This window comes from Crocuta crocuta, unplaced genomic scaffold, assembly GCF_008692635.1.
Source record: "Crocuta crocuta isolate KB4526 unplaced genomic scaffold, BGI_CrCroc_1.0 scaffold19, whole genome shotgun sequence".
Classification (NCBI taxonomy): domain Eukaryota; kingdom Metazoa; phylum Chordata; class Mammalia; order Carnivora; family Hyaenidae; genus Crocuta; species Crocuta crocuta.
Genome location: NW_027551565.1, coordinates 1,191,445 through 1,218,879, shown reverse-complemented (window position 1 = coordinate 1,218,879; position 27,435 = coordinate 1,191,445). Strand labels below are relative to the sequence as shown.

Sequence of the window (27,435 nt, the reverse complement as noted above, 5' to 3'; positions counted from 1 at the left end):
CTCACCAACTTTTTTTTTTTTGACGGGGTGGTGTCGTGGTACTTCAGGGTGCAATCAAGTCAAAACAGAGTCAGTTTTCCCCAGGCAGCCCTGAGGGGGGTGGAGGGAGTGGTCACAGTGATCCTCAAGGCGCTTACAGCTTGCTTGTCTCTCACGTACTCCCTGAGTCAGGAGCCATCACTGTGGGTCACTATCTCTCTGAAATCTGTGGTAATAGACCACCTGGGGCAAGTGGTTGTTCAACAACCCAAAGAGAATAGAGGATGAGGAGGGAGGGAGGTGCTGAAAGGGACAAACAACAGAATCACAGGGTTTGTGTAGCTGATCCCATTTTCCCACCTTAGAAATTCTACCTAGAAAAGCAATGACTAGATTCCATTTGACCCCACCTGGTTTCCGAAGATTAGAGAGGTAATTTAGGAGATAGGAAGTGTCTCTCCAAGGTTTGCTGGAAAATCCGATTCTGGTTATTCAGTAGCTTTCATTCGGTAGCTTCCTGTTGCCCTTGCAGTAGGACATTTTCTGGAGGAGGAAGCTACCTAGAGAAAGCGTAAAGCCTTTAACATGATTTATAAAGCCCATCCCCCTCCTTACTTAGGTGTTTCTCTAATTAACTCTCTGCCAACCCCAGCCCTCCCCCCTTGCACACTCAGACACACTCAAGGCTCCAAATTATTTGCAGTTTCCCAAACCTAACCAGGCTCCCTTACTGACACCCCTTCCTTCCTGGGGGTTATCTTCCCCAATCTGTCCTTGTTTGCCTACAAATATCAACCAGTTTATCTTTCAAGACTTAGCTCAAGCTTCACCTCCTCTGGAAAGCCAAAGCTGGTCACCACCACACTAATAAGACTGACCATTTTACTTTTACACCCCCATATAGCTCAACTGATTATGCCTATTTGTTTACAAGTCTGTATTCCCTGGCTAGCTTGTGAGCGCCCCTGGGGTGGAGCCTCGGTTCTTTCAGTCTCTTGAAAAGAACACTAGTGTCCCACTACTTAAATATGCTTGTTGAGTGAATGATTGTCAATATTCTCTACTGTGTTCTGTCTTCCTAGATAGAACAATCCATAGTTGCAGATTTTTTAATGAAGAATTTGGGAGAATGGAATGGTAGGATTCTGGAAACTCAAAGTCCAACTCTGATTTTCAGGCAAGTTTTTGTCATGGTGGAACAAATTCACTGCATGAGAAACATTCTCTCTGCTAATTATAATGAACAACATTTAAGTCAAGTCCTAGCTGTTTGGACTTGTTAGCCGAATACTAACTGTTTGGAAGGAATTTATTCCTTCTTTTTTTTTTTTTTTTTTTTGACTATTTTCAACTCAGATAAATATAATCCAGGGAATTTTTAAGACAATACTGATGCCTGGATCCTACCCTGGATATTTTGCTTAAATTGGCCTGGAGTAGGGCCTAGATTTATGATTTTTAAATTTACCAGGTGATTCTAATGTACAAACAGGCTTGAGAAACACTACTTTAAGAGAACTTATCCAGGACTAGGCTTACATAGCCTCTACATATTGACAATTACCAACTTTATAGGTTCAGCTTAAACCTAATGGGTATCTTCACCTCTCCATGTCCAAAAGCATGCACCAAAATAAATGGCATCTCCATCCTTCCAATGGCTCACACCAAAATCCTTGCAGCTGAGAAGATGAAAGAGTAAATTGAATGGTGGGGGAAGAAGCCAGATGCGTTTGAATGAGGACAAGGAAATCACTGCAGTAGAAGAATAAGGTAAGTGCCATAAGAATTCTACAGAGTCCTAAAAGTGTTCAAAGACTGAGAATTGTTCATGTGTGGGAGGCTGCTGGAGATAAAAGTCAGCAAAGACTTCAAGGAAGAGGTGATGTTTGAAGAACGAACAGCATCCCTATAGGCAGTAGGAACGAGGAGAACATTCCGGATAGAAAAACCATCTTGGCAACAGCACAGAACTGTGACGGGGCCAGGAATGTTCGCCAGCCTAGCACTCTAGGCTCATGGTAACAGGCTCTCTGTATCCTACTGGTCAGAAAAGAATCTAGAAAGGCTGGACTTCGCAATCAGGCAGGCCTGAGTTTGGACACTGGTCTTACCCCTTGATCACTATCCAACCTAGGGTGAGTTACTTGACCACCTTCAGCCTCAGTTTACCCATTTCTGAAATCGATCTAATCATGCATTTTCTGGGATTTTTTTTTTTGAGATATCTGTTCTGTAATAGCTGTTTAATGAAAGGTAGGTATTGTTATTTTGCAGAGATCTTGAATACCAGAATAAAAAATGTGTGTGTGTGTGCGTGTGCGTGTGTGTGTGTGTGTTGGGTTTTTTGTTTTGTTTTGTTTTTTAGTGAGCTAAAGGAAGATTTCACAAGGTAACTGCAGTTGGAATAATTGTCAGCAGTATAAAGGGGGGAGAGGAGTGAAAGAGGAAGGAGGCAGGAGAGAAGTTAGGAAGCTGTTTTGTAGTCAGTTGGGTAATCCGTAAACCTCAGAGTGATGCTACTTCAAAGTCAATCAATGATTTCAAAGTTTTATCTTTGAGTTTTCAGAATATACAGATCTTGTTTATTTTCTTCCCATTGGATTTTTCTGCCAATAGATAAAAGGAAAATCAGCTGGAACTTCAACCAATGTTACCATAAGCAAAAGAAGAACTTACATATTTGGGGTTAATATGTGAAGGTAAGCATCTTTCAAAGATTGGATGGAGCAGGCGAAAAGTAACAACTTGAATTTAATATTTCACGGAGAGTATATGTTCCAGTAATTCTTAACTTCCTTTTGTTCCAAATGATACAGCTGAGTCATTACAGTGTTCTAAGAACTTCTATATATACACTTTTCTCTCAGTTAATTTAAAAAGGCAGTAGGGCAGGGCTCATTCAGAGTCAGATTTGCCACTGACCTGCCCCATTGGACCTTGGGCAAGTCATTTGATTTTCCTGAACAACAGACTCCACATCTGTAATTTTGGAAAGGTAATTTATTTCCTGCCTTGTTCTCAGGGTTGTTGTAAGGATCAAATGAAGTAACTGATTAAAAATGCTTATATTTTATAAGCCACAAATGCAAAGGATTATTATTAACAAAGGCAAATCTGCATCCATTTCAATTAAGCACAATCATCAGAAACTTCATTTGAAATGTTCCTGTTTTGTTTTCTTCCCTGTCTTTTGAAGATCTGCTTGGTTTATCTTTAGGTTGGTGCACATTTTACTTCCCTAGTTGACCACAGTTAATGTCCCAGTTTTGGTGAAATTTCCAAAGTATAATTTCAAACTAAGTAGGCATTTCATCATTTTGAATTTGTGTTGTCTGCCTTCCCCTGCGTTTTGGGATAAGTATGGAAGGGTTTGGATTGAGACTTGGTTATTTCACTAAGGGCAATTTTGGAAGAGGAAAGGTTATTTTTCAGTCATTTAATAAAACAACTTCTTGTACAGCAAATTCTCTCTCATTAAGGGCTGTGCTGTAGACTCCAGGGATGATTTAAGAGGCTGAGTCAGCATCTTTATCTTGTGATGCATTGGAAGATGTGTTAGTTCCCCTCGGGTGAAAGAAGGGAAATTGAAAATAAAATCTTATTGCCCCCTTTTTGGTTAATTTCCTAGTTAATTTCCTTTTTGTTTTTTGCCAACAAAATGAAGCAGTTACTTCTGAAATATAGACACACAGATGAGAAAATGTGTGTAATTACTTAATAAGAGGGGAGACTTGCATAATTAAACGGAAATTCAATGCATTTTAAGGAAAGAGAAAGCATTCCAACTAAGTTTCTGGCAGATAATAATGAGGGAGAAAAATTAAAAACATTTGAGGCTCTGAAGTCACACTTCTGTTGATACATATGGCGTTAATGGATTTTGAGCTCCTCTGCCTCCTGGTAAGCAGATGGTTTGATACTTGTTCTAAAACTAGAGGTTAGATGGCTTGGTGGAAAAAAGCAATGACCTTTCAGCTCAAGTTTAGTTTTTTGGACCTACTGATTTGTGGATTTTACGGAGCCAAAGAATGAAGACAACAAACTTTTCAAACACATATTCTCATGCTTAGTACTCTAAGATACCTAAACACTGACTGAGCTTGGTAAATAAGTCACACACAGTTGATCCCCTCCTCCTGGCTGAAGCTAAATTTTATAACAGCTGCTTTTCTTATCTTATCCTGGGCAAAAGGTTAAATCAGAGAATTGTTATCTCTCGTTGGATTACCTGCTCAAGTACATAAGATACAAACAATAATAAGACCCTAAAAATATGTACTGGTTCCTTGATAGGTTAACTAAAAAGTAATATTCCTGTAAGTAATTATGCTGCCATGGGACTATAGTAGTAAGCTTCCCCCTTACCTCCCACCACACACACATATTTTATTAGAAAAATACTGGGCTCATTCCAAATCTTAACTGACTTAATTTAAAACTGTATTTTCTATACAGTGATCACATATATATTTTTTTCTTTTTTTTTTTTTAAGTTAACTAACTATTGTACCCTCCGCTCATACATTTTATGAATGGAAACGGCACTTCTAATTAATAAGGATAACATGCTTGTAAAAGAAGCTTAAACAGCAGTGACCCTCTGGGAAACAAATGTGGCCATCTTACTACTTTCTAGAAGTAGCCTGTTTAGAAAAGATCCAAGAAAATTTCAGATCTCTGCATTCAAGCCTTGTGGCTGGAAGATGAAATGTACAGTGGAAGTCAAGGAGGAGGAGGAGCTGAACCTTTCCTTTTGGTCTGACGGAGGCGCTAGGAGCAAACTAAGGGGACAGGATGCACTGGATAGAGCCTAGAGAATTATGTCAGTAAACACATTCACACTCAGGGTCCCTGGGTGCCAGGATGTCAGGGCTCCTTCAACACCAAACACAATACTTGAGAGACAACTCCATCTAAAGAAGGAACTCTCGCCTTCTTTACTGTTTAGTGTTTACAGAACACCCTGGAGAAAATATATAATACAGTAATTGAATAAAATTTTAAGATTGGATGGGTATAATGTATTATGAGGGAAACAGCATGTGCAGTATAATTTATTTTGTGTGTGTGTGTGGAAAATAATTCTCTAAATGTACATAAGAAAGACTACAATGAGGCATTCAAACAAACAAACAGTGAGGAGAGAATACAGATGATTTTCATTTTCTTTTGAATTAATATGTATTTTCAAACAATCATATATTACTTTTAGAAGAAGAAAAATGTTTTTAAAAATGACTTATGGGAAGAAAACTTCAAGTTATGAAAGTAATTCTTTCTTAGACTAGTAAATCTCTAGACTTAAGGAAATAGAAAGCAATTAAAATATAGACAGAAAGAACACAGAATTTATATTTCCTTTCATACTCTGGAACAATGCATATTTGAGAAGTGAAATATTTAGCTAGGTTAGGCTGTATATATTCAAAGAATCCTATAATATAGAGTTACTAACTGAAGAGAATTACACTAAACAAAAACCCAATTCATATGAATATCATCTTATATAAAAATAACTTAGTTTTAAAAAATAATAATTTGTCCTTGTCTCTTTGATAACTCAGAATTTGAACTGAGAAATATTGCCATTAATAACTAGAATATACTGAGAGCAAAAGCCATCAGAAACCACAAGGATTAAAGAAAATTGTAATGTGCGGTGATGGAGAAGATATTGGGAAACAGGTTCTCACACATGGTACTGTTGGTAATATATTTTTACCACTAAAGAGCTACCTGGCAATACTCATAAAAAAATCTTAACATTGCATTTCCATTTCTAGAAACTTAGCCTGCAGATTATATAAGAATGTGAGCAAACCAATAGGGATCCTGATAGCAACGTTGTCTAGAACAGTGAGAAGTTAGAATTAGCTTAAATGTCTCATAAAAGACTTTTTTTTTTTTTTTTGCTTTCATTCTTGGTCAAGTAATAGTAAGCAATTCAATAGTATACCATACAGCCATTAGTAGGAGTTCGTGCATGAGTGTATCTAATAAACACAATGCTGGACAATATAAGCCAGACACAAAAGAGTATGTATGTCATTTATACCTAGTTCAAATGAGGCAAAAATAACTAGTGCTTACTTTTTACAGTGCCTCACAACTGCAGGTGGGCACAGGCATTCTATCGATGCTGATTTCTTGGTCTCAGACTGATCCATGAGGATGTTCACTTCATAAATGTTCACCAAACTGCACCTCTGATTGTTTACTTCTCTGCATGTCAGTCAGTGTTCAGTAACATTTATCAGAAGAAAGTTGACAAGAAGTATTAATAGCACATAAAAAGCTCAGCTTCTATTACTGATATAAAAACATTAGAAAAATCCTTTCCTGGCTTAAAGGATTTTATAGAGAAATAAATGGATGGATGTTTATTTACCACATAGCATTGGTGGATATCTCTGAGTGACAGGTTTAAGAGGTGATTTTAATGTTAATGTTTTAAGTTTTAATATATTCTTAAATTGTTAAAGTACATGCATAGTTTGCACAAAACGTCATAATAACATCATTATAAAAATGAGGAAAGTGTGTGTAAGTTTGTTAAAACCGAGAGCAAAGTTAACAAGAATAGGCAGATAATAGGACCTAAAGAGCTGCTACAGATCAGTTAAAATTTAGGAACCTGGCATTTTACAAAGCCTTTATTCAGAAAGAGAACACTTTCATTCTGAAAGCACATGACATGTGGCTTCAAAATGATGGTAGGATGTTAAAATTCTAAAGAGTATATAATAACTGACTCTGCCCCACTAATTTGTTAGGTGATACAAAGCAGTCTGGGTCTCAGTTGTCCTGTCTGTAAAATGGGCTTAATGATACCTTGTCTGCATTTTCCCAGGGGCATTTTCAGAATAAGTGATATAAAGATATATCAAGAGCTTTGAACTTTTCAGAGATGTTGGTTCAAGGCATTATTATAAGGGGAGTTAATGAAAAAAAATATGGGGTTTGATGCACTTGAAAACTTTGTGAGTTGTGTGAAACTATACCTTTAGGAAGCACCTATATTTGAGAAAGATTTCAGGATAATACCATATTAAAACTTCTATACAAGAACATTTTTATAAAGAAAAATAAAATGAATAGAAATTGAACTGTTTTCAGCTTGAGAAAAGTAGAACAGTTTTACAGATCCAAATTATTTGAGAAATTGGATGATAACACTAATTCTATAATTCTTGTAATCAAGTGCTATTTCCTACTAGAGAGAGATAAAGATGAATCCTTTACCCCAGAAAAAACATTTGCCTCAGCTCCTGTTGGAATCTTGTACACCTCCTTCTTGCCAGTTGTCTTTAATTTCAGATCCATGGTCTTCTAGGATTGATTAGACAAATGCTAAAGAGCTGACAGCTAAAATAGTCTGAAGCCTAGAAATGTCCCTTTCCACCCTGACTCCTAACCCATCTCCATTCTATGGTCTTTATTTCATTACCTTAGGGGCTCGGTGCTGATATGCATTTAATATTTTACAATGAAATCTATTTTGGGCTGCTGCTTTTATTTGCGAAATAATGTATCATTTGCCCATATCCGCTTTGTCCAGAGGACAAAGCCATGTCCATGGCATTCATTCAATCTAGTGGTCCATTGAAATGAATTTCGTCGAATGGTTATAATAACTCCAGCAAATGTATCCCTTCAGCATTCTCTAGAGCAGTGACTCCAAAGTGTGGTCCTTGGACCAACAGCATTAGCATCATCTGGAAACTTGGTAGAAAGGTCTGTTGTTGGATCCCACTTCAGGCCTACTGAGTCATAAACTTGAGAGATGCTGTCCAGCAATCTGTACTCCAACAAGCCCTCCACGGTAATTTCAATGCATGAAAAGTTTGAGAACTGCTGCCCTACAGGAATTATAGATGCCTATAATTATATATAATCATAGAATTATAATAGAGGTGCCTAGAGGCAAAGTATGCTCCCTCCAGGGATGTGATGAAAATTACCAGTATACACCGGCTTACTTTGAAAACAACATTGAAATCTCAAGATAGGTATTTACCATAAAAACATGTGATAGTACTAGCAGCCTCACTTTGCAGCTGTTTGACCACTTTTCAGCTCACCACTGTGGTAGATCAGAACCACAGACAAAATAAAATCAGATAGGGCAGGGCAAAGACTCTTAGAAGTTTGGCGCAGCTTAGCATCCTCTGAGTTTTGTGTTAATTGCAGCGGAGATGGTTGTCATATCACCTGTTAAAACCTTTCTCTGTGGCAAAACAGAGTGAAACCTGAATACTGGCCTTATTTCCACCAGTAACTCGTCCTGGCCTTTGAATTATGATTCAAAAATATTAAATTCCTGAAGAATGGAAGATTTGTACTATGAAATTGTCCACTCCCTGTTCAGTTTCTCAACCCAACCACATCCATCTGTATAAATGAGATTTGGTCTTGCCTAGAACTTTCTTGAAACCAGTCACAGAAAAAGGCCTCCTCTCTCTAAAGTAAAGACAGTTTACACATTACATGATTGCCCTTTTCTTACAAAGGATGTAGAAGGTAAAACCAGGAAAGACATAACATGAGAAACACTATTATTAGTACTGAAAAAGACTTTTGCATTGAAAGAATACCACCTAACTCATCTCTTTACTCTTACTTTTCATGTCATATAAATATTTTGATGTACTAGAGGCCCTACCCAATACACTAGATTTGATTATCTACCTCTTGTTTAAATATAGTTGTGTAAACTGAATAACAGAGGAAGCTATAAAAAGATTAATCTATTGCTATGAATTTGTAAGCAATTTGTAAACAAAATCTCTATCTTGACTCCGCTTAAGAATCAGAAGAGTAACTTTTCCTAACAAAGATATACCTAGATAATACTTTAAAATTTTTACTAATGAATTAATTCTAGAAAGTCATAAAGGCAGTGGTAAGGCTTGGGAACAGTTACTTAATTGTTTGAGCCTTGTTTTTCTCATCTGTAAAAAGGAATAACAGGATGGCTGTTAGGATACATGAGATAATTCATGTAAATTGCTTAGGACAGTGCCTATCACCTAGTAAGTGCTCAAAATGTTAGCTGCAATTGTTATTGCTATAACTGTAAATGCTATTCTATTTTGATTTCAGATTAAATTAACTGCAAAATGCTGAAGTCTGTACAAACAGATCAATTAAGATGGAGCAGTTCGTTATCGAAAATGGTTCATAATAATGGATAGGGTTGCCTTATCCAAAGGTGCTACCATTTACTTAAAGAATTCATATAACAAAATACATTATCTCTTAATAATCATACTTTGAAAACATCTAACCTAGCTAAGTTTCTGATATGTAATATCTTATTGAAATTTGATTTCTCTGTTATAAAAACAGAAATTATTCTTAAACCCTTGGAATACTCTCTTTTATTTTTATTTATTTGTTTTAAATTGGTTTTTTTTTAATGTTTTATTTATTTCTAGGAGAGAGAGAGAGACAGCGTGAGCAGGGGAAGGTCAGAGAGAGAGGGAGACATAGACTCTGAAACAGGCTCCAGGCTCTAAGCTGGCAGTCAGCACAGAGCCCGACGCGGAGCTCGAACCCACGAACCGCGAGATCATGACGTAAGCGAAAGTTGGACGCTTAACCGACTAAGCCACCCAGGCGCCGCTTTAAATTGTTTTTTAATGTTTATCTATTTTTGAGAGACAGAGACAGTGGATGAGAGGGGGAGGGGCAGAGAGAGAGGGAGACACAGAATCCGAAGCAGGCTTCAGGCTCTGAGCTGTCAGCACAGAGCCTGATGGCGGGACTCGAACCCACGAACCGTGAGATCATGACCTGAGCCGAAGTCGAACCCTTACCCAACTGAGCCACACAGGTGCCCCGGAATAATCCCTTTTAAATTCATGGACATATATAGGTCATATTTAAAACAGAAAAGCTAGGGAATGGTTACTCCATAAGGTTTTTGGCATTTATCCACTTGGACCCTGATATGAAGAATTCTTATTGGGCCTGGGAAATCTACAGCAGGAAGACAATGGTCCTAGGATAGAGCAGCGTGACAAAATCTGTTTTTCCTGATTCACTATCATTCTGTAATAAGGTCCTTGTTATCAGAATAATGCACAGCTACATTGTAGTTTGAACATTAAAATGCACATATTAGAAAGGAAAACTAAAGGAAGAAAAGAGGCCCCTTTTTATAGCTTGTCTCAGTTAATCCATATAAGAATATTGAAATATGTTTTGTGTGTGGGTGTGCATGTGTATGTACGCATGCACAGACATATAGTTTTATAGATGAGAAAACTGTAGCACTGAGAGGCTAAAGACAGGGAGGGGGCAGAAACCATACAGAGAAGCCACTAGACATCTGGGAAACAAGCATGCCTTTTAGAAGGAAACATGCCCTGTGCTTGGAACAATTTCACATTTCAGAAGCAGAGAAAAGCTCTTTTATTTTTCCTTTCTTTCCTTCTATATTTCTTCTAACCACGCCCCTACCTCTCTCTTTCTTTCTTTAAAAATATTTTGTTAATGTTCATTTTTGAGAGAGTGAGAGACAGAGCGTAGGTTGGGGAAGGGCAGACACACACACACACACACACACACAGGATCTGAAGCAGGCTCTAGGCTCTGAACTGTCAGCACAGAAGCTGACGCAGGAACTCTAGAACCCTGAGATCATAACCTGAGCCCAAGTTAAACACTTAATCGACTGAGCCACCCAGGTGCCCCTCTTTCTTTCTTAAATAGATGATAAGTTGGAGGGCCTGGGGGGCTCAGTCAGTTAAGCATGGGACTCTTGATTTCAGTTCAGGTCATGTCATGATTCGTGGGTTTCAGCCCTTGCGGGGCTCTGCACTGACAGCGCAGAGCCTGCTTGGGATTTTCTCTCTCCCTCTCTCCCCTCCCCGACTCAAAATAAATAAACATTAAAAAAAATAGGTGATAAGTAAAACTTTAAAACCGACCATTCAGAACTCCCTGCCAGCACATCACAAACTGATCTCCAGGCTTTACTGATCTTGAATTCTAGAAAGGCTTTAAGGCAATGCACATTTCCCAACTTTGAAGGCTGAGGATAAACAGCTTGGCTCAGGCATATTCTAACTTGGCACTCGGAGTCCACATTCACGGGTCCAAGTCTTGGCTCTTCTATATTCTTGACTGGGCACTGAAATACTTAATGTGTTAATGTAAGATGCAGATGATTGGGTGGGGAGGAAAACACGCTGAATTAGAAAGTTCTACATAAATGTTAATTCTTGTTGTTATATTTTACAACCTGAAATTCTTAGTAAGTAGTACTAGTTTATTTCTGAAAGAGGAACCTTGGAAAGATGTTACTATATAGACCTTTGGTATGTCAGATGTTATACAGTTTCAGTTATCTCTGTTTCTCAGACAGTAAGCATTCAGTAAGAATACCACCTGACTGCTGTACATCCTGTAGTCTAATTACCAAACAAATATGCACTCAGCCAGTCAGAAGCCTAATACAGAGTTTCAGCCTGAGTTATGGACTAAAATTAATGGTAGTAACTATAAACAGTGACAGATTGGATGGCAAACCCTCTACAGTCTCAATTTGCAATTTCATTTTTGGAAGAACTCATTGGTTTTATGACCAACAATATATTGCAATCCAAGGGAAAAAAATGGAAGCATTATGAGCCGTTTTCAAAGGCTGTCACAAAATGCACGCTGTAATCACTGAACTGAAGAGAACGAGTCCTTCCTGATATGACAANCTTGAAAGCTGTGTTTGTGTATAGTCAAAAGTTTGCCTGATACCATTAAGAATTAACAACAGACAACCCAAAAGGGAAATTCTGTTTCAGGGAGGGGCTCAAGAATCAAATGCTTAACAAAAGTGTAGTTGATTCATAAACATGGTTTGAAGAATGCTGATATAAAAAAACTGAAGAGAAGACAAATCACAACAGATTTCTCTTCAATTTTTCAAGTTCAAACTCAGGGATAGTACATTTAAAATTTTAAATTGAGCTACAGAAAGGTACAAATTTACTCTTCCATATTTTAATCATATGAGCTGTAAATTCATGAGTTATTAAAATGAAATGCCACTAGTTTCATTCTCATTTTCTGTTTTCTGGTAGGAATGCAGTGATATTCAAGGGTTAGCCCAGATCTGTAAATAAAATTAAGCAATGTCTACACGCAGATCCCCATTCTCTTGGTTTACCTCACTTAGTTATTCTTAGGTCCCCAGTTAGATTGGCAATGTGGGAAATACTACTGTTAAGAAACATTTCCATGAAAAAGTCACAAATGGAGAGCAAATATCTCAGAGAAACATGTTCCGGAAATTCCAAGTCTGGTTGTATTTGGAGGGTGAAAAAAAAAAGGTCTGATTGACATTTTTGTATGACAAGTGTAGAATATGAAAAGCAGAAAGAATTTAAAAGTTTGATGAAAAGGTATTTTCATGTAAAACTTAAAGACAGTATAGAAAGTGAGATATGCTTTCATTTGTAATCAAACCCTTAACTCATCTTTACTCCAAATGATTCATTTCACATCTCACTTTTTTTTTACTGTCTATCAAATCACCTTGTTTTATTTTCTTCTCAGCACTTATCACCATCTAAAATTATCTCTGTGATATCTTTACTTGTTAATTAGCAATTGACCTTGCCAGCTTTGTTCACAAATGAATCCCCTAGCATCCAACACAGTAAGTGGTACATAGGGCCTCAAAAATATCATAACATTAAAATTATAATTAAAAGAAACATCAGTGGGGTATTCTCTTTAGATGTCTAGTCCAAAAGTTTTACAGATTCCATTCTTTTTTTTTTTTTTTTTTTAAACTTCTGTCTTTCTTTTTCTCACTGTCTCTTTCCGGCTAGGAAGGAGAAGAAACGTTTTGTTGTGAATGTTGAATGAAAAGTGTTCCTTGATCTGAAAATTTAAGAATAGGCCACAGAAACATGAGCTTTTATTTGTAGATCTTAGAGCCTGTGAAAAGATACATATTGTTACATGATCTCTAGAAAAAAAAAAAAAAAAACCCAAACCAAATCAAACCAGATATTAGCCAGTCTTCTATTTACGTAAGCCACTGACAAGTTTGACTTCTTCAAAATTCTGAAATCCAACTGGAGATACGGATTCTGATTAAAAACACATGTTATAAAATAAGTAGTATTGTAACCACACTTTTGTCTTTTGAATAACAGTCTAGAAGAGTGGCTAAAACATGGGCTCATTTGACTTCTGGCCTTTCTGTTCAATAGCTATGTAATTTTAGGGAACTTAAACAACCTCTTTGTGCTTAGGTTTCCTCATCTGTAATATGGAGATAATAATGGAAACTTCTCTTCAGGGTCATAAAGAATAAAGGAGTTATTACATGTCGAGTCTTTGGAAAAGTACATGGCATATGGAGGGTGCTTGAAGTTTTATGTTATTATCTATTCCAAGATAAAGTGTCCAAAGTGATATCAGTAGTACAAAATTATTTACCCTGACAACTATCAAATTGTCTTCTTAGAGAAACTTCAGACCAAGAGTAGTTAAGAGCATATGCTTTTATTTATTTATTTATTTATTTATTTATTTATTTATTTATTTATTTATTTTTAATGTTTATTTCTTTTTGAGAGACAGAATGAAAGTAGGGGAGGGGCAGAGAGAGAGGGAGACACAGACTGGAAGCAGGCTCCAGGCTCTGAACTGTTAGTGCAGAGCCCGAAGCAGGGTTCGAACTCATTAACCGTGACATCATGACCTGAGCCAAACACTCAACCTACTGAGCCACCCAGGCACCCCAAGAGCAAATGCTTTTAACATGTATTACCTGATCACCAGCTGCAGGCCTAAAGACCCACATTTCTCAGACTGAGACTCATTTCAGGGAATAACAAATATTGAGTAACTAATGTTAATTGGGTGACAAATGACAGTATTCCTAACTTTCACAGTCGCTAGGAGGATTTAATAGCATCTTCTAAAGCTAAGTCATAGAAAGATAGTAAAAAGAGAAGAGTTTGAACACTAAACCAAGATTTGTGTGATCTCCCTTTCTGGCTACTGTCTTCTAAGGTAGGCCTGAGCAAACAGAAAAAAATTGCATCTACACTCTCAAATCTCCATGTCGAGGTATCATATGAGGCACCTTGTATCCTTCCTAGTAAAAGATCGCTATACTGTGGTGTAATCTGAATGTGCTAACATGCAGATCTGAATCCTTTCTTATTCAACAAAGACTTATTAAGTGGCTACTTGATGTGCCGGGTTTAGGGCCAGCTCTGGTGCTAGCACTGGAAACAAACAAAACAAACCCCAAATATGAAGCCTCCCTACTGCTATTTAATAGCCTAGCATGTAGTCAGATAGAGATGAGTAGTGGCACATATTAGGTAAAACTAATTGAGTTCTGGGAGACATAGGGAATTTTGATTTCAGAGATAAGTAAGCTTAGTAAGGAGGCAGGAGGGGAAAACTGTTGTCAACAGAAGGAAGAACACAGGAAAAGCTCAGAGGCCATGCAGCAAGGTGGGTTCTAGAACTGCGAGTAATTCAGTAATTCAGCTACTCAGGACTCCAGTTGAGACTCCTGATTCTCATTACACAACGGAATCTCCTGAGGAGTTTGGTTTTTCTCCCTCCCATCTTTCTTTCTTTTCCTTTCTTTCCTTTTCTTTCTTTCTCTCCCTTCTTTCCTCCCTCCCTCCCTTGTTTTCTTCCTTCCTTTCTTTCTCCCTCCCTCTCTTCCTTCTTCCCTTCCTCCTTTCTCCTTCCCTTTCCTTCCTTCCTTTCTTCCTTCCTTTCTCCCTTCCTTTCCCTCCCTTCTTTTCTGCCTCCCTCCCTCCCCCCTTCTTTCTATCTCTCTCTCTTTCCCTTCCGCCCTCCTTACCTTCCTTCCTTCCTTCCTTCCTTCCTTCCTTCCTTCCTTCCTTCCTTCCTTCCTTCCTTCCATACTAAAACCCTCCTTTGATTCTCTCCTCTTTGCCCTCAAAGATTTTAAAGTAATGGGTCAGCAGGTAGTGCACATACATTGGTANGGATAAAGGACCTGAACGTGAGACAGGAAACTATCAACACCCTAGAGGAGAAAGCAGGAAACAACCTCCTTGACCTCCACCACATTAGTATTTTTAAACACATCCCAGATGATGCTGCAGTACAAGAAAATGAAAACAACTGAAGGTGGGATCAAGCAGTAAACCTGACCTTGGCTACTACAGAGTGTACCTTGAACCATCCCTAGAGCAGTAGGATGACCTTGAAGAGCTTCATGCATGGGCAGGATATACTCAGGGATTCACTTTGACAAAAATACTCCTGCAGACCTGTGGGCTGAAGACGAATGAAGCTGGAGGTAGAGACCACTTAAGAGGCTCATATGGTAATCCAGATTACTGCCTATGGATTTCCTGGTTATTTCTTAACCCTGGCCTCTTAAGTGGAGCAGCTTACTTTCAGAAAACACATAGGCTATCCTTAACTGCAAAAACATGAGGGGAAGCCACTGAACTATGAATCCTCACAAATCACAGGGGCAATCATTCAAACAGGGGTTCTTAGCTCTATGGATTTCAGCTTTCTATCGACACCCTAACATTGTGTGCGAAGTTTTTATTTTCTGGGCATGTGCATTTTTCTCAGAGTGCTGGTCCACACTTTTCATCAGCTCTGCACAGGGCTATAAGAACCCACAGGTCTACAGCACATGAGGAAGGAACGTGCAGGGCCCTGCTGTGGATGAGATGGGCCTATTTAGAAATTCTCTTCCCAATACAGCCGATCTAATGCATGGCTATTTTAAAAACTGTCTCTTAACTTGAATTCTCCTATGGTTTCTAAACTTGAAAAAGCATCAGAATCATCCAGGGAGGTCATGAGAAGTACAGAGTTATGAAATTCGTCTAAGAATTATTGAATAAGAACCTATAGGGAAGGACCAAAGTGATTTTACTAGTTAGTCAGGTTTGGAAACCACTGAGATACTTTTCTACTTATAGAAATAGTTAGTTATGGTCTCTATTATCTTGCCTTTATTGTTATACACCTTCATTATTAATGCATACAAACTGAACCAGGAGCTTTCTCTTAAAATAATACAACATCAAGAGGTGCCTGGGTGGCTCAGTTGATTAAGCGTCTGACTTTGGCTCAGGTCATGATCTCGTGGTCCATGAGTTCAACCCCCACGTGAGGCTCTGTGCTGACAGCGCAGAGCCTGGAGCTGCTTCTGATTCTGTGTCTCCCTCTCTCTGCCCCTCTTCCAATTGCACTCTATCTCTTTCTCTCTTAAAAATAAATAAACATTAAAAAAATTAAAATAATACATCAAAAAATAATAATAATAAATAAAAATACTATCACATTACTAATTCTGTAACTCTCTGTATATGGGAACATATTGATAACCCGCTTTATAATTCTGGAGAATTTTTCGAGGTGGAAGGTTTTTATTGCTTTGTCTGCATCTCTGTCCCTACTCTCTCTGGCAAGAATTGCCATTCAAACCTTTTCTATTAGTACTGTTTCTACTTAAGATTTTTGTGCCAAGGTGAAAATCATTCTAAATTGCCTTATCTCAGCACTTGAAATAAATGGATACTCTTTTTCAGAAAGAGGCTTCCTGGTTTGAGGAAATTATTTTCACTCTCCTATGATCCAGCCCTCCCATGAATAGCCTTCTTATTTTCCTCTCCTTATGCTATCTGCTCCACATCTGGTATCCAATACAAGGCAGAAACAGCATGTTATCAACCATAAGGAGAAAGAAACATAAGGCTCTTAGAAATCTTGGATCTCATTTATGGTACTATTGAAGGCATACTCTGGAGTCTCTGAAAAGCTTTAGATGATTAAAAATGAAATGTAAGAATGTGTTGTCCTGGACAATTATGAAGTCAGAAAAGAAACCTTTTGTATGTGGCTGGGCCACTGCTATCTCCAAGGACAGCTTGGAATAGCAGCAGGAACATTATGATATTCAGAAGGACTGATTATGTAGGATTGATACCGTTTTTGGTATTATTTCTTGTTCTATCAGATTTAATAATATAAGTTTGTCATAGTTAAGTATTCTAAATGACAGCAACACACTTGCTGTTTTGAAGCACAACTTTCTAAAGGAAATATTTTGAGTAAGTGCCACAAAAATAATCTGATCTTGGACAACCTGGTTATTCAAAAATGAGGTTTTTAAAAAAGATGTTTAGGGGCGCCTGGGTGGCTCAGTCAGTTAAGCGTCTGACTTCAGCCCAGGTCATGATCTCATGGTCAGTGAGTTCGAGCCCTGCATTGGACTCTGTGCTGACAGCTCAGAGCCTGGAGCCTGCTTCCAATTCTATGTCTCCCTCTCTCTCTGCTCCTCCCCAGCTCACGCTCTGTCTCTCAAAAATAAATAAATGTTAAACAAAATAAAAATAAAAAAGATGTTTAAACTTTTAAATCATCTCTACAGCCAACGTGGGGCTCCAAATTATAACCCCGAGATCAAGAGTTGCTCATTCTTCTGCCTGAGCCAGCCAGCCGCCCCTAACGATGGTTTTATTGGGACCAGGGTTAGAATCTTCTGGCAAGTTTTACTTTATACCTACCTCCTATTTTGTATTTTTTCTCCTGCTTCCTCTCAGGTTGCTTTTTCCCATATTTCTATATCTCACTGTAATCCTTCTCTTGGGTGATTGATCCCAATTTCTGTCTGAGTTCTGTACCCATAGCTCTGTGGGGCGTGGTGGAGTCTCTCAGGAACAAGAATGTTGTGTGTTCCTTCTGTAAGGACAACCACAAGGAAGGAAGGACCAGCAATTTGAAGGGAGATAGTCTGCATATGCAGTTTTTAATGTTTTACTTCCCGTACACTCCCTATTATCATTCCCTTGCATTATAAGACTTATCTTCGTATTAACTTTTTTTTAATTTAATGTATCATTTCTTATCATTGTAGTAGTCACAAGGTATCAGACTCTTTTAGGTTTAGCCTTTGCTATCAACCTCAAATACAGGTGAAGAAATAAAGTCCGTCTCTAGAAGCCTGACAATTTCTTTTTTTTTTTTAAATTTTTTTTTAATGTTTTATTTATTTCTAGGAGAGAGAGAGACAGCGTGAGCAGGGGAGGGTCAGAGAGAGAGGGAGTGACAGACTCTGAAACAGGCTCCAGGCTCCGAGCCGGCAGTCAGCACAGAGCCCGACGCGGGGCTCGAACCCACGAACCGCGAGATCATGACCCAAGCGAAAGTCGGACGCTTAACCGACTAAGCCACCCGGGTGCCCCTAGAAGCCTGACAATTTCGTAATTTGCCTGAAAGAAATGTGTTCCACCTCCCAAGTGCACTTCACGTCTATGTGCAAATCTTTCCTCTCCCTACATTTAGTATCACCCTGTGAGAGAAGGACTTAAACTCTATGGTTTAAGGACTGCTCGGTGCAGAAAGGCTTTTCTCGTAGCAGTGGTTCTCAGTGGTTGATTTTGTCTCTACCTCCCACCCTGCGGACATTTGACAATATCTGGAGACCTGTTTAGTTGTCAAAACTGAAGAGGTGCTACTGGCAGGGAACAGGTGGAAGCCAGGGAACAGGAAGCCAAACACCCTACAACACACCCCAGAAGCTCCCCACTTTATCCACTGCCACTAAACAAAAAGTGGTCAAGCCAAAATGTCAGTTGTGATGAGGTTGAGAAACCAACACTGTTCTCGACTTTGACCGGGCCCTGTTAACAAGACTCGCTTCATCCATGGGCAGCAATAGGAAAATGTGTTCATGAGACCTGATGCTGAGTCACCGATGATAATTGTGTGAACTTTGGGGAAACTGGCTGTGCTTGTTAGACTTGATGGGTGTGTATGTGTCTGCCAGATACTTGGTTTGTTTGTAATGGAAAGTGAAATGGAGTCTCTTAGGCAGGGGTTGGGACGGATGGAACACAATCTATTTAAAGACAATAGACATACTGCCCTTCAGTTGGTCTGCCTTCAGTTGGCTGTGTGAATTAGGAAGTCACCCCTTGGAGCCTCCATTCTCTTATCTATAAAATAAGGATTTGAACTAGCTTATTGCGTTCTGTTCCAAAATTGTATAATGAATGAAAAAATTACCTCTCAATTAAGTGGAACTATTTAAGATAATTTAGACTGGGCTTCTTCTTAATCTGTAGCTTCCTAATTTTTTTTTCATCAGAAACAAGAGTCATCTTTAAATATCTGTACTCAAGATTTATTGTGCTGAATAAGCTTTATATTCTAGGAAGACAGAGTATCCATTGGTGTTTAAATGTGGCCCGTCTATGATGTGCTTCTTATAGAACAATCTAGTGTGTCTAGCCACTCGTTTTACCACTTTCCTTGAAGAATTGTCAGTGTTGCTCTAGCAGAACTACATGGACCTGGCTGACCACTAAACTCCCTGGAAAAGATAGTAGTGTAGAATCAGGCCTGAGGAGAGCCATTGGGAATCATTGCCTGTAATGACCTCAGTCTCATTCTGCACCACACCCTTCTCTGAAAACTCCCTGGGTCAATGGAGCATTCCTCTGACTCATCTGTGCCCAGAAGTCTGTAAGATGGGAAGAGGAAAAGAGAAGGAAACAGGATCAAATAGTTGCTGAATGCTCAGCATACACCACACTTTACACATGTTATCTGATTTAATCACCACAAATACCTGACAAAGTGAATAATATTAACATCCCTTTAACTGTTAAGAAACCACAGCTCAGAAAAGCTGACTTACTTCCAAGCTATGGAAAACTGACTCAAGGGGACCTAAATAATAAAATTAATTTAATGGGTCGTGTAGCTAAAGTCTAGAGATAGAAGTGGAGCTTGTTCCAAAGCCTTAAAGGATATCACCATTGTCCTCGTTTCTATTTCCCCTTTGTGTTTTCTCAAGTCTTGGAGTTGGCTTGAGGCACCTCTGTGCCTCCCAGAAGCCCTAGGCTTTCCCTGCAGGACCTCATACCTCATTGCTCAAGTAGACTGTGGCGCCCCTACAAGTCTGGATTCACTCTTTCTCATCGGCTCTTGTCAAGTCACACATTTTCCTCAGAAATAATCACTCTGCGTTGAGGAGGGTGAGTTGGTGCTGGAAAGTGTTGATTAATCAGGGCCCATTCCTGGTGTTGCTGTCAATCAATTAGAAATTGATTGAATTCCTTAGAGGAATACCTAGGTACCTCTGGCCAGAAAAATTTGAAGGACCAGAAAATTTGAAGGTAGTAACTCGAACTCCATCGGTGAGTTAGGAAATCACCAAAGTGCCTGGAGTTTCTTGTACAAAAATTATTTTATTTTACTTTATTTCATTTTATTTGTTATTTTTCAAGAGGGAGAGTCAGGAAAGAGAAGAGAGAGAGAGAGTCTCAAACAGGCTCCATACTGTCAGTGCAGAGCCCTATGTGGGGCTCGAACTCACGAACCATGAGATCATGATGTAAACTGAAATCAAGAGTTGGATGCTTGGGGCGCCTGGGTGGCTTAGTTGGTTAAGCGTCCGACTTTCGCTTAGGTCATGATCTCACAGTTCGTGGGTTCGAGCCCCACGTCGGGCTCTGTGCTGACTGCCAGCTCGGAGCCTGTTTCAGTCTGTGACTCCCTCTCTCTCTGACCCTCCCCTGTTCACGCTGTCTCTCTCTCTCCTAGAAATAAATAAAACATTAAAAAAAAAAAAAAGAGTTGGATGCTTAACTGACTGAGCCACCCAGGCGCCACACAAAAATAATTTTTTAAACAAATCTAAGTCCAAGTTGGAATTCAAGTATCAAACAAACAGAAAAATTATTGTCAGAATCTGGGCGACTAAGCTTTAATTTCCAATCATGCTCTAGAAACTCTTGAGATTTTATATTAGTAATTTAGAGTTTATTATTGGTGATATTTTGAAGTTGGTCTAGATGAGGTATAGAGACTCAACAACCTTCCCACTAAGTGTAATTTTTGTTCACTGCTTATATTATTGGGTATATTTCTCTGACTGATTGGTGGAAATCCTCATGAGAAGGTAACCAAGACAGATTGCTTCTTTGTATCCAACTCTGATCATCTTGGAATGGGATCATAAGAAAGAACCTGAAAGATCTCTAGATCTACCCTGGTATATTTTCCCCTACACACCTTCCCAGTTTCCAAGTTTTCTGCTATGAGTTACTTCATCATTATTAACATGACGATTTCTAAAGCCGTTTGAGTCAGTTCTGTATGATTTAAAAATAACGAAGTTAACAATTTTAACAGGAAAACTACATTATTGTTACTATTGGAGAGATTTTTCTCTCCATAATATAAAAGGTAAACATCTTTAATTAAGAGAATTCATATGGGCTGAGGGAAATTGTCAGAGCAACAGCCATTTACTCTGTAGAAACAAAGACCATGGAGTATGGATGTTAAACTTGTTTGTCCTCAAGAAGTGAAGAAATCAATAAAATTTATTCTGAAATGGAAGGATTTATATTAGTTGGATGTTGCAGCCTTTACTTGTGCAAATGGATATCAGGTAGGAGGAAAAAAACAGGTTTCTGATCCATCACATAACTGTCAATATGTCAAAATTGTCTTTGATTATCTCCAGCGCACCTGGATGGAAAGTCCACTCCCCCTTTAAAAAAATTACTGTTTTGCTAAGTCAGAAACCTAATGTTGGACAAAACAGTGCTTGTGAAGAAGTTAGCACAAAAATGTCAAATGTTAATTTTTTGGTTTACCTCAGGCTACCTTTCGACCACAGGGAAGAAATATTTAAAAAACAAAACAAGACTTCCTTTATAATGTTAGATTTTAAAACAGAAAACAGACCACAATACTGAAATGATGATGAAGCCTCTTCGTGGACTTATTTAGAAGCACTTATTGTCTGTGGGCAGAAGTCAGAATTGGCCTCCTGCTGATCTGTCTTCTCTTCTCTTGCTGAGCTCAGGACAGCACAGTTTGAATGACCAAGATGTAGATGGCATTTTCAGAGAAGAGCGACTTTGGTAGGGAAAGGCCTCCAGATGAAGTCATGATCAGTCTGGATTTGTTGAAGGAACGTGGATGTTTAACCTAGGAAATGGCAAGATGTTGTTTCTTTTTCCAAAGAACCCAGAGGTTAACTTGACATAGAGAACTAAATGCCCTATTCTGTGGCTCCTTAAGGAAAACCAGAAGCAGTGAAAGGAGGCTCAAGAAAGTGGCTAAGTACACAAATAATCGAGTCCAAAGTTGGGGATTCAAATACCTATTCCACCACATCTAATTATTTAAGCTTGGCAAGATATTTACCACTCTGAGACTCAGTTTCCCTGTCTGACAAGTAGGGAAAACAGCAACTAACTTGGAGGGTTATTATAATAATCAAATGAGTCAACAGTGTATGCAAAGTGCGAAGTGTATGTAGCAACTGGTATTAATAAGGATCTAACAAATGGCAGCTGAATGGTTGCTTCATAAATCATCATCATCATACTGCTATTACTTGTCAGAAGCATCCAATGATAGGGGCACCTGGGTGGCTTAGTCGGTTAAGCGTCCGACTTTCGCTTAGGTCATGATCTCGCGGTTCGTGGGTTCGAGCCCCGCGTCGGGCTCTGTGCTGACTGCCAGCTCAGAGCCTGGAGCCTGTTTCAGTCTGTGTCTCCCTCTCTCTCTGACCCTCCCCTGCTCACACTGTATCTCTCTCTCTCTGTCTCCTGGAAATAAATAAAAAACATTAAAAAATTAAAAAAAAGAAGTATCCAATAATAAAAATTCTTGCCTTCGGAAGCAGTCATTTCAGCTATCACTAGAGATATTCCTTACCTGGAATATGGGCTTCAATCACCTGATCTAGATTTAAATTGCTGTCCGACCGTTTACTAGCTCTGTTACCTTGGATAAGGTATTTAATTTGTACAAGCCTCAGTTTTCTTGTCTTATATGATGATAATAACATCTCTTTCACAAGTTTGCTTCTTTCCTGAGTAATAACTATAATAGTCAAAACAAGTGTATAATGTTTTGAGCATGTAGTTAGTTCCAGACACCATTCTAAATGCCTTATACGCATACATGTGTTTAATCCTTTCAAGAAAACTAGGAGGAGCTTATGACTGTTTTCCCATTTTATAGATGAAGAAGCTGAGGCAAACAAGATTAAATCATCTCCCCAAGGTCACACAGTTAATAATAAGGGGTAGAACAGGAATCACAAGTCCAAGATGTCTGGCTCCTGGGGCCATGCTCATGAGCATACCCAACACGGTGCTTTATACAGAACATATTTTGTTCATTCCTTCCCCATGCACTGGAAGATCACTTAGCTTCCATAGCCACACAAAGAGTCAAACTTTCCAAGGGTGGTAGTTCAAGAGTCCAGACTTACCTTTCTTTCTTTTTTTTTTCTTTCTTAGATAATTTTTTTTTTTACAAATAGTTTATTGTCAAATTAGTTTCCACATAACACTCAGTGCTCATCCCCACAAGTGTCCTCCTCCATGCCCATCCCCCCTCCCCCCCACATCCATCAGTCCTCAGTTTTTGTCAGCATTCAAGAGTCTCTCATGGTTTGCCTCTCTCCCTTTCCCCCACCATTTCCGCCCTTCTTCTCCCCCTTGTTCCTCCGTCAAGTTCCTCCTAATCCTCCTATACGTGCAAACATATGATATTTGTCCTTCTCTGCCTGACTTATTTCGCTAGACTTACCTTTCTTGAATGCCAATACATGAATGAGGGTCCTATTGACAGTATGAAAGATCACTTTGAAACACACTAGTAGGAAGAACAAATCTAATGAATATGTTCCAAACCTGAGTGTAAGCCAATCCCACACTCTCCAGATATTATGGATAACATAAATAAACAAAAAGAAGCAGGGGCGTCTGGGTAGCTCCTTCAGGTAAGTGTCTGACTTCAGCTCAGATCACGATCTCATGGTCCATGAGTTCGAGCCTTGCATTGGGCTCTCTGATGTCAGTGCTGAGCCCACTTCGGGTGCTCTGTCCCCTTCTGTCTCTCTCCCTCCCCTGCTCTCTCTCTCTCTCTCTCTCTCTCTCCCTCTCTCTCTCTCTCTCAAAAATTTAAGAGAAGCAAAGTTGTAGGGTATATTGAGTGGAAACTAAATGGGTATGGAAACTCTACCTCTACCTCAGGCACGCAAGGCTATGCAATTTCAAAGGAGTAGGAGAAACAACATCTGGGTCTAGGGAAGATTTTGTCTGTGAAAAACATCCTTAATTACAGTACGTATACAATAGGAAAAAGGTGAACGTTCAGCTCAGGGCATAATACTTAGGAAAGAAAAATAACTGGTTAGGAAAAGGGATCAAAGACCCTGATTCAAGTCCTGTAAAGGTGGGTCCCCTGAAGAACTCTGTTCCTATAGTTGAGTGATTGTGACACTGACTGGAGTTGACAAAGAGCAAGATTGTGTGTGTGTCTGTGTGTGGGTGCATGCGTGTGTGCGCACGCGCGCGCATGTGGAGTGTGTGTGCGCGCGTGTGTGTAAATGCACATGAATTCATACACATACGTATGTATTTCAGGAGCATACCCTTAAGAATAATTTCAATAAATCATCTGTCACTTATTTCTTAGCTAATTATTTAGAGAAAAGAGTTTCCTCCAAGTTTGAGTATAGAATACAGAAAGAGGAAAACAAAGTTTTGTAATCCTTCGGTTGGAATTTGATTCACAGCCAAATTGATTTCTCTTTCCAGTGTTTTGTGTTTTTACCCCTTCCCTGAACAGTGCTTGGGAATATCTTTTCGTGAGAGCAAACTCACATATTTTGGTTCCCTAGATTCTATCATGGCGTAAATACCTAAAGGAGATATCAGTGTTGTTAAAACTCCAAAGTGGCTGGAAGGCAGACGTGCAGTGGGGAATTTTCCAGAATGCACTTTGACAGCAAGCTGTGGTGGAATGTTGAGCAGGGAGTAGAAGATGACATTTGGTAATTCTCTAATTCCCGAGAGAAGAGAATGACTCAAGTGTTTCTAAAGAAGCAGAACAGTGTATGTATCAGAATAAGAGAAGGGCAAAATAAACAACTGCTGTTGTATACGATAAAGGAATAGAAATGACTTATTGTGAAGGAAAGGCCTTTACCAAATAGTAGTGGACTTGAAAGACTATTTTTAAAATTTACTGTGAGTGCCAGATAATAATGAAAAACATCTGTACATCTTTTCCCAAATAACAGATAAATAAAATATAAAGTGAACAGAGGGCAGAGATTTTGTTCCTTTTACACTGGGAAGAGTTGCTGTTTTACTTGTACATTTTCTCCAGAGGGAAATAGATTCTTTGGGTGCCATCTAGTGGCCAAGTGAAGGAAGGCAACTACAAGAGTTGGAATTTGTTTTCTTTCCTACAAAGGAAAAAGAAAATGAGTATAATGAAACAGGGATAAGGCATTAGTTTGAAACTCATTATAGAAATCAACACTCATTAGTTTAAGCAAGAATTTGGAGGTGATTTGGATAAGGCAAGGACTTTTGCCTTTTAGTTTATGCCCAATTCCCAGCACCTAGGAAGATTTCCAGCACGCTGTTATAAACATTATGTTAGGCTGTTTGAAACAAAATGAATAAATGGAGACAAATATTATAGGATTTGAGGGACCATATATATCTTGTTCTGCATAGATACTTTACCTACCCAGATGTTTTAAAAGAATGATGCAACTTTTACAAGTGATTTTAAATAACAAAATTAGAATTTTTTGCATTAAAGCATTATTATTGTAGATTTTTCAAAATCATGTTAGGAGTTCTTTGCAGAGTTTGAGATGAAATATCAGCAAATCTAGACTATTCCAGCTCCAAAATTCATATTACCTGGCATTATCTGCTAGTTTCTTTCTTCCTTTCTTCTTTTCTTTTTCTTTCTTTCTTTCTTTCTTTCNCCTCCCTCCCTCCATCTTCCTTCCTTCCTTCCTTCCTTCCTCCCTCCCTCCCTCCCTCCCTTCCTTCCTTCCTTCCTTCCTTCCTCCCTTCCTCCCTTCCTTCCTTCCTTTTGCACATTTTCAGGACTAGAAGGAGGAGATTGAGACACAGTGTATCTCTCTGATGAGCTAGTTGTCTTATTTATGCATTAATTTATGTAATCTTCACAAAAAAGACAATTGGATAGTTTAAACTCAGAGGTTTAGTTTACATAGTCATAGAGTCTGCCCAAGGTTTTTGGCTTGAAAGCTTGTCATTTATGTACCACTGCCTGTATCCAAGAAGTTGGTTTAGAGTTGGACATGTAACCAGTTTATGGCCAATGACATGGAGAAGAGATCTTCTAGAAAAGTTTCTTATCCATCCTGCATAGAAAGAAATACAAAAATGTTTCTTTTCTGCTTCTTGACATTGATTTCTGAAAATGTGATGTCTGGAGTTGCTGCAGTCATCTTGTGGCCATGAGGGGAATGAGTTCACATATCAAGGATGACAAAGTAAATAGATGGGAAGATGGGCATTTTTGACATTATGGGAGCAACTAAGCTAAACAGCTCAGAGGCTGCTCAATCTTGAACTTCTTGTTACATGGATAATAAAGAATTTCCTTTCAAAAGCCATTTAGAGATTATTTTTCTGTTGCTTGCAGCTGAAAACATCTTAATTAAAACAGAGAAGTGGAATAGAAGAGATTAATATTCAGAAAGTTTCAGAAATAGTTAAACACTATTAGAACGGAAAATTAATGAGTCTTATTTTAATAAATCAAAGAGATAATCCTGCATTTTAAAAAATCAACAAATGACACACTGGAAGAGGCCTAACAAAATGTACTCGGTGAACTTTCAATTGTGGAGGAGCTAAATTCCATACAGAGAACAATAAAAAAAGACAAGAACACAGAAGCCCTGATTACTCTTCCTGGGTGCTACAATTTAATAGAATACTCAAAACTAAGCTTTCGTAACTTTCTCAAATGCACTTTCATGCAAACAGAAAAACAAGTAAGCCAAGTGTCAGCACACAGGATCCATATTGCAATAAGCATGCAGTTTACTAAATATGGTGCTCACATGTTTTTATACAACAATACAGATGCTAATCCCAATTGACTTTGTTCTTCCCATCTCAGGTTTCTGAGTGATGCCAGGAAGTGATTCCAAAAGTGAATTTTCCACACTGAATTGCAAGTACCAATTACTGCATGTATTTCCCACATAATTAACTGAAATGACTTTTTAGCTCTCTACTTTCATCTTCTGGAAAACAAATTTAAGTATGAAACTGCCTCTACCCCTGCCAAAAAGAAATAAACATTCTAATTGAAGTCAGAATTAAAAATAAGGGGTGCTTGGGTGACTCAGTCGGTTGAGTGTTTGGCTTGTGATTTCAGCTCAGGTCATGATCCCAGGGTTGTGGGATTGAGCCCCATGTCAGGCTCTGCATTGAGCATGGGGCCTACTTAAGATTCTCTCTCTCTCTCTCTCTCTCTCTCTCTCTCCCTCCCTCTGTCTCTCTGTCTCTCTCTCTGTACCCTTCTCCCCCTTGAACTTTAGAGACATTGGCATGCACTGTCTCTAAAGTAAAAAAAAAAAAAAAAAAAAAAAAA

General features: G+C 38.7%; 1 long non-coding RNA gene across 1 annotated transcript in view; it reads left to right on the top strand.

The window, feature by feature from the left end:
- Positions 1-27,034, top strand: part of LOC144220002 (uncharacterized) — a 72,309-nt gene extending 45,275 nt beyond the window's left edge. The window contains exons 2-4 of the long non-coding RNA XR_013331584.1: positions 1,602-1,752; positions 2,599-2,681; positions 26,959-27,034. This is a non-coding gene — a long non-coding RNA (uncharacterized LOC144220002). The remainder of the gene's footprint in view (positions 1-1,601; positions 1,753-2,598; positions 2,682-26,958) is intronic.
- The last annotated feature ends 401 nt before the right edge of the window (positions 27,035-27,435 follow it).